The 8,947-nt window shown below is 36.9% G+C and overlaps 1 non-coding gene across 1 annotated transcript; it reads left to right on the top strand.

Annotated features, from left to right (window-relative positions):
* Positions 1–352: 352 nt before the first annotated feature.
* Positions 353–425, top strand: TRNAR-UCU (transfer RNA arginine (anticodon UCU)). The gene has a single exon. It is a non-coding gene; the product is annotated as a tRNA-Arg (tRNA).
* The last annotated feature ends 8,522 nt before the right edge of the window (positions 426–8,947 follow it).

The following is an 8,947-nucleotide window of genomic DNA, read 5'->3' on the forward strand; positions in this document are numbered from 1 at the left end:
CTTTTTCTTTTTGGATTTCAAGATTTGTAATGTATTATTATTTTTATTAAATACATATAGAAAAGAGTATTAAATAACTGAAATATTTTACATTAGTTTATATAATTATGAATACAATAAACAAAATGATAAAAAAAAAACAATTATTTATCTTTATCTATACTAAGTGAATAACCTTAATCATATAAAAGTATATATATTTATCTGAAAATCAATATTTTTGAAGCAACTAATTATCTGTTTTATAATGTGATTATTTTGGCCTTTGCAATATCAAAATAATTATAAAGGTCCACACAATTACATAACGAAAACTCTATAAATATACTAACTACAAGTACTAAAAGCACAAGCGCCCGTGGCCTAATGGATAAGGCGTCTGACTTCTAATCAGGCGATTGTGGGTTCGAGTCCCACCGGGCGTGATGCTTTTTACTTATATTCAGATTTAATCTACATTGTTATAGTAAATTACATAAATGGTCCGTATAGTTTTATGTAATTTATGTGTTTGGCTGTAATTTTTTATTTTTAACTAAGATCATTTTTGTATATTGTTGAGCTTATGTTATAATACTAGTATTACACAACCCTTAGCTTTTATGTAATTTGTGTGTTTGGCCTTAACTTTTTATTTTTAACTAAGATCATTTTTGTAGATTGTTGAGCTTGAAAACGATGTTATAATATTACACAACCCTTAGCTAGCAGTCGTTACGAATATAAGCAAAGTATGATGCAAACCCTAGCTAAAAAACCCGAACCTAGCCTCTATTCCACTTGTTGATCGTTAGCCAAGTTAGCTACTGATCAACTAGCCAACTACGAATCAGCCAACCGATGGTTTGTCAGCTAGTTGACAGTTTTCCAGCCAGCTGATGGACTTCAATTCTCAAGTCACATTCAACAGCCTTTTTGTCCAATCGGCAAGAACTGCTCACGTAAAAAGCCTTCAATGTCAGAACCATGTTCATGCAACATCAAATCTTTCAAAGGAAAAGGTTGTTATATTTAACGTCCTGATTTTCAACCCAAATTTTTTCCTTTTTATTTATTAAAATATATCAAAGTATAATTACATTATGCAGAAAAATGTTGCGAATACATGTGTGTATAGTCGAACCTTGCCCTTCACACGAGTCAATGAAAAACCTGAAAAACATTTATATTCAACTGGGTAAGCACGAAACGTACTGAGTTCCTAAAAATACCATATATCACAACACATATACAATGCATACACATAATGGTTTTCAACATAAAGCTTGCTTGCGCTTGGCCTTCAGCACGAAGCCGATCCGCCTTTTTCGCCTACAGCATAAAGTTGGTCCGTACATTGGCCTTCAGCATAAAGGTGGTCCGCCCGAGTCTTTTGGCCTTCTACCCGAGGCTAGGCCGCCCTCAACTCCCCGCATAATATATCAATACATATCTAACGAATAAATTGTTCAATATGACAGACAACTAACTAAACTAACCTAATTCCATACTGCAGGGAAACTATATCCTAACATACAAAGGATATATACTAGAGCGCATAATATAGTGATAAAACTCACGTGGAAAGTTATTCAAATAACTGACAGCTATCTGGGCGATTCTTAGGCGATCCAATCTGGCTGGTAACACGCTTAACAAGTATTAACCTTTAATACTATAACTTATTAATCCATATGGCAATCTGGTATTGAATGGTAGATCTTTCACAAATTCTAGTGAATACTCTGAGTCTTATAAAATAAGGATCAGCCAGGCTAGGCAGATGGGAGGCAGAACCATTTCGACATATAACATTTTTGAAATCCAACAACCATGCCAATGTGACCATTCTAGATACCTCTCCCATAAGTATATCAATCAGCATTATAACTGGAATTACTGATAAATCTTATTTATGCATTCATAACAATGACTATGAATATAAATATAAGTTACACTTAAAGCGTACTAAGTGTAGCCTAACTTACACAAAGTTTTTTTAGCAAAAGAAGGAAAAGTCGCAGGCACGACTCCAACCCGAGCACCTCAAATTGTTGGACCCTTTGACAACTTATGTGACATCCCCATTTTCACGGCCAGAAAAGACCGATTTTATTTATGCTTGTTTGAAAATCATAGTAACATTTTAAATAAAAGTGTTACGGAATTTTTCCCAAAACAAATTATGATAAAGATTTATCAAAAGCATTTCCAATGAAATGTATTTCATTAAAAGACTCGGAATGTCATGTTCGATACAGATCAAAAGCATAAAACAGTACAATATAAGCCTTACTACATTATTTCATATCTAAAGGCCTATATCTGTAATCCATCATCCAAAACATCACATCTATGATCGAGCACCACTACCTATAATACATGAAACTGAGTGGGTCAGGCTTGGGAGCCTGGTGAGCACATAGGGTTTTCAACCCACAATAAATAAGTTATTTAATTTCATCAACCAACAATAACCCGATTACCCGTTCCCGTTATCCTCACTTTACGTACCTAAAACACCTATCATAAGGGACCTAGCCTAAGGATCATCATAGGGATAGACACTATTGCTAAGGGGATTCCTCAGTAATAAATATCCTTAAGGCAACCATGTGGGGGATGGAGTACACCGGTGAACACATTGTTCACAAACACCTACAGGTTGCGAGCTTGTAAGCGTTCCACTGGATTGTCTAGAAGAGTCTGTGGTCATCATCCATACTCCGCTAAATGACAGAATCAACAACAACATCAAGGCCTATCATCATTTTATCACACATTGTCTATTACATCTACCCATATTTTACCCCAACATTTTTGTAGATATAAAATACATATACAGTTTAAATTATTTAAAACATGTATAAAATCGTTCATCTAGCATAAATAACATATATATATATATATATATATATATATATATATATATATATATATATATATATCATGTCTATATGTCTATGTGTAAGCTGAAAGTAACTATACACTTACTTGATATGACGAGAGTAAACCTCAAATCATAATTAGTTTCGATAATAACTTCTTGATCTGAAATTCTCACTTTTAAATATTTTCTATTCACTCTTTCTAAAAGTGGTGTTTGAATGATGGCTTAAACTTCACAATAGATACTCTTGTTATAGTGTAGTGTTCGTAAAATATCTTACATTGATGTCATGTATATAAATCATTAAATGTAACATGTCTTTTAACAAGGATGTCCACGTCCACTTTAAACCAATTTGAATGCCACATGCATTTGGTAATTATGAAGTCAAAGTTAATGAATAAGTTTATTTATAGTCAAAAGACTTCATTTGTAAGAAACCTCTTTTCATTTCTTTTATTATATATATATGGACAATTTAATTCTATTAACAAATTTAGACTTTATTATATAAATATGGACAATTTAATTCTATTAACAAATTTAGACCAAATCGTATGATTGCTTTTTCCTTTGAATTATATAATCTTTTAGTTTGTTTTATATTTCACTTTATATATAATACGTATATGTATATATACTTTTATTTTAACGTCTCCAATAACTATAGACATAGTATATATGTTTAATCGACTCCGTTATTTCCTTTTTTTGTATGGAATAAAGAAGTCGTCAAAATAATAAAATTTGTAACTTATAAAATATATGCCAATAGAACTCCTAATTAGTATAATATACGAATTCAACGACAAACGTTATTTTATGTCCTATCTAAATTTATAACCAATGGGTTAATATTTACGAGAACATCAACTCTTGTTTATATTGTTTTGGCTAACAAATCACCAATCTCAATTTCATAACTTTAAAGTACTTAGTAGATTTAGGCGTACTTTATATCACGAGCTCGTAATTACAATTACTACAACTTTCATTTATATTATTTATCCTTGATAATATTTTATTTTTAACATTTATTTTAGGCATATTAATTATATAAACATAATAATTGTCCAATTTCCACACACATAATATATATAAATATATATACTCGAATAATTATCTTTTACTTATTCATAAAATGTTACAATCGTTGGCCAACGTAAATACATATATTATAATTATGTCAAACAGGAAACGAGGGCATTACAATTATCTCCCCTTAAGATGATTTTGTATCCGGAATCATGTATCGGCAAACAAATGCTGATAGCGACTCATTATGTCACTCTACGTTTCTCAGGTGAGATTTTGCTCATTCGTATGTTTCCATCGCACAAGTACTAAATCGATCATCTTGTGTCACAACTTTTTCTTTTTACGGTCAACGATTGCCTCTAGTTCTTCAATTAACCTTTTGCTTTCATCCAACCTTAATTCGGAAATTGGAATTATATCGGGAACATCTCCCGCGAGCTTCCTCAAATAACACACATGGAAAGTGTTATGAATACCATCTAATTCTTCTGGTAGTTCTTGCTTGTAAGCTTGATTCCCAATTCTCTGAAGAACTTTAAACGGTCCAATAAACCTTGGACTCAACTTTCCTCGTTTTCCGAATCTTATAAGTCCCTTCCACGATGAGACTTTAAGCAAAACCGAATCCCCAACTTCAAAAGTCATCGGTCATCTTTTCTTATCAGTATAGCTCTTCTGACAATCCTGAGTTGCTAACATCATTTCCCTAATCACCTTCAGCTTCTTAGCAGTCTCATGGACTATCTCGGGTCCCATAAACTGCTTTTCTCCAGCTTCAAGCCAACATGATGGCGTTCGACACTTTTATCCGTACAAAGCTTGGTAGGGTGCCATCTTGATGCTTGAGTGGATACTATTGTTGTAGGAAAATTCTACTAGAGGTAAGTGCTCATCCCAGTTACCTTGGAACTCTAAGGTACATGCTCTTAGCATATCTTCGAGTGTTTGTATCGTTCTTTCGCTCTGGCCATCAGTCTGTGGATGGTAAATTGTACTCGAACACAACTCCGTACCCAATTCCTCATGTAGACTTCTCCAAAACCTCGAGGTGAAACGAATATCACGATCTGATACAATTGTTAGAGGAACACCGTGAAGTCTTATAATTTCCTTCACGTAAGCATTTGCGAGCTTATCCATAGACCACTTCTCGTTGGCTGCTATGAAGTGTGCACTCTTAGAGAAACGATCCACGACCATCCAAATCATGTTGTGACCATTCTTCGTTCTGGGTAGTTTAGTCACAAAATCCATGGTGATGTCTTCCCATTTAACCATCGATACAGGTAAGGGTTTTAAACTCCCATACGGTTTCTGATGTTGTGCATTAACTATCGCACATGTCACACACTCGGCCACATACTTCGCAACATCGAGCTTCATCGTCACCCACCAGTAGTAGGGTTTTAGGTCCCTATACATTTTAGGGCTACTGGGATGAATCGAGTACATGGTCTTGTGTGCTTCTTCCATCAGAAGATCTCTTATTCATCCCTCTTAGGTACCCAAATCCGATCTTGGAATACCTTCATTCCTCAACTGTTTGTACCGAACACTAACGTTTTGCCCAAACGTTCTTCCTTTCGGTCATTCTTTTCTAAAGCTTCTTCTTGATCTTTCCTGATACTTTCCACAATCATCGAGATGACTTCAATTCTCAATGCTCTTGGCCTTTTCCTTTCAAGGTTGACTTTCCGACTGAGAGCATCAGTGACAACATTGGCTTTATCGGGGTGGTAAAGTATCTCACAGTCGTAGTCCTTAAGCAGTTCCAGCCAGCATCATTGCCTCATGTTTAATTCTTTCTGATTAAAGAGATATTGGAGACTCTTATGATCAATGAAAAATTTTCACTTTGTGCCATAAAGATAATGCCTCCATAACTTTAGGGCGAATACTACCGTTGCCAACTCCAAATCATAAGTGGGGTAGTTATTTTCATGCTCCTTCAGTTGTCTCGATGCATATGCTATCACCTTTTCCCACTGGATCAGAACACAACCTAATCCAACTCCAGATGCATCACTATAAACTGCAAAGTCTTCAACTCCTTTTGGAAAAGAAAGAATTGGTGCTTCACATAATTTCTTCTTTAGCAACTCGAATGCTTCTTTGTGCTTATCACTCCAAGTATAAGTAGCTCCTTTGTGGTTCGAAGTTGTTAATGGAGTAGCGATCGAAGAAAAGTCTTGGATAAACCTTCTTTAATATCCAGTTAATCCCAAAAAGCTTCGGATCTCCGTGGGACTTTTCGGTTGTTCCCACTTCATCACAGCTTCAATCTTTGTTGGATCAACCATTATTCCATCTTGGTTGACCACATGACCCAAGAATTGGACTTCCTGAATCCAAAAATCACATTTGGAGAACTTAGCATACAACTTCTCCCTTTTCAATACTTCCAACACTTCTCGCAAGTGTTTATCATGCTCTTCCTGGCTTTTTGAGTAAATCAAAATGTCATCTATGAACACTATCACAGATTTATCGAAGAATGGTTTACAAACCCTATTCATCAAATCCATGAATATTGTTGGAGCATTGGTTAGTCCAAATGACATAACCAAAAAATCGTAGGGTCCATATCTTGTTCTGAAAGCAGTCTTCTCAATATCCTGCTCTCTCACCTTTAGCTGACGATATCCTGACCTTAGATCGATCTTCGAGAAATAACTCGAACCTTGCAACTGATCAAACAGTTCATCAATCATTGGCAACGGGTACTCGTTCTTTATTGTTTCCTTGTTCAGCTTTCTGTAATCTATACACATTCTTATGCTTCCATCCTTCTTCTTCATGAATAACATTGGAGCTCACCAGGGTGATGAACTAGGTCTAATTAAACCTTTGTCCAATAATTCTTGAAGTTGCGTCATAGGGTCCTTCATCTCCGTTGGTGCTAATCGGTACAATTCTTTTGCTATCAGTGTCGTTCCTGGAAACAAGTCTATTCCGAACTCTACTTGTCTATCAGGTGGTAATCTGGGAAGATCTTCGGGAAAGACTTCCGGTTAATCACATATGACTGGTATCTTCTGTACCTCCTTCTTTTCCTTCTTAGCATAGATAACAAATGCCAAATATGATGCACATCCCTTGGACAAACATTTTCTGGCTTTCATCAGGGAGATGATTCCAGAATTTACTATGTGTTTGTCCCCGCACACCATAAACGACTCTTTTCCAGGTGGGTTCACCCTTACTATCTTCTTTCTGCAGAGAATCTCAGTATCGTTGGCGCTAAGCCAATCCATTCCCAAAATGACGTCGAAACCATTCAACTCTATGAGCAACAACTCTTTTTGGAATTTGTTTTCGTTTAAGTCGATGAAGATGTTCCTAACACAATTACTAACAGGTGCGAACTTGCCACTAGAAACTTCTACAATCAGGGCATTATCAAGTTTTTCTACAGGTAGTGTTAGTTTCCCACCAAACTTATGTGACATAAAGGAATAGTTTGCTCCAGAATCAAACAATATATTGGCAGGAAAACCATTTACAAGAAAGGTACCTAAAGCGGCATCTGTTGTCTCCTTCGCAGCCTCGAGCGTCATCTGGATGGCTCTTGCCTTCGGTTTTGGTGGAATGGTGGGTCTACCTACCTCCTTCTTCTTCGGGCAGTCCCTCGAAATGTGCCCTTCCCTGTTGCACTCATAACATACCTTCTTAGTGAATGTGCACTCGTTGGCTTAGTGCCCAGGCTTTCCACATTTGAAACAAGTGACCCCCCCGTCACATTTCCCCTGGTGCTTCTTCTTGCACTTGTCGCACCATTTTGCTTCGGCTCCTCCTCCTCTCGAACCAGACTTCGAGAATTTACTCTTCTTACCGGACCTCGAGGATCCGTCAAATTTCCTTTTCTCACCAACCTTATCCCTCTCTAGACCCCTTTCCTTCTGCTGGGTCTCCACATTCTTAGCTGCTCGAACAGCTGATTTCAGAGTGATTGCCATCTTGACTGTTGGGCCAAAGTCAGCTGGCAGTCCATTTGCGAACCTCTCAATTTTGGAGAGTTCGGTTGGCACCAGGTATGGAAATAACTTCATCTTGTCAGTGAATGCAGAAGCATAGTCGTCAATGCTCATCCTTCCCTTCTTCAAGTTTTGGAACTCATTGTTTAAATCAATCAAATCTATCTCTAAACAGTATTGCATCTTCAGTTGTTCCAAGAACTCTTCCCATGACATTTTCAAGGCTTCTCCTCGTGGCATTGTATCTGCCAATAGCTTTCACCAACTCAAGACTCCGGTCTTCAGTTGCCTAACTGCAAAGACAGTCTTTTGTTTCTCGCTACAACTGCAGCTCTTGAACACCATCTCCATTTCGGAGATCCAACCCATAATCTCAACAGGCTTTGGGCTTCCTGAGAGACTTGGTGGCTTGGCACCCAAGAAATTCTTATACATCCGTCCATCCTTGTCATTTCCCCTCTCCGGGTCATTCCTTCATTCTCCTTGAGTCCCAAATTAACTCACATGGTGGCTATAGTTCCCTTCCTCAGATTGCTCGGGAATCAGCTCGGGCTCTACGATTGGTATGGTAGCTTCGTCCTTATTTTCGTGCAACATCTGCCTCATTTCCTCCCTTTGTTCTGCTAACATAGCCCGAATCATGGCTTGTACTCCATCCATGGTGATTGGTTCAGGAGCATCCGCTACAATAGGTATTTGCTGAATTATTGGGGGTTGATTCCTATACCCATTTACATTCCCAACTCCACTGCGGGTTCTTGCCATCTTGATATATACACCGAAGAAGGTAAATTTAGATCTTTATTCAAGATAGACATTTAAATCATCCTTATCTCTCTGAAACGTTTACATGCTAGTTCTAATATCGTAGTCGTACGTTTAGAATCCTAAACACATAAGGTTTCCAGATCCGGTCGGCAATGGACCATAGATCCGAACAAATAACAGCATATTAGGCACAAAGCATTTAGCACATCAAAGCATTTTAGGCATAATTCCTAAAATAAGCTAGTGCTCACACCTCACAATCATTGCTTAGCATTCTAAGTTTAAGTCTAGAAATCCT

Source organism: Lactuca saligna, chromosome 5, assembly GCF_052625555.1.
Source record: "Lactuca saligna cultivar CGN05327 chromosome 5, ASM5262555v1, whole genome shotgun sequence".
NCBI classification, from domain to species: domain Eukaryota; kingdom Viridiplantae; phylum Streptophyta; class Magnoliopsida; order Asterales; family Asteraceae; genus Lactuca; species Lactuca saligna.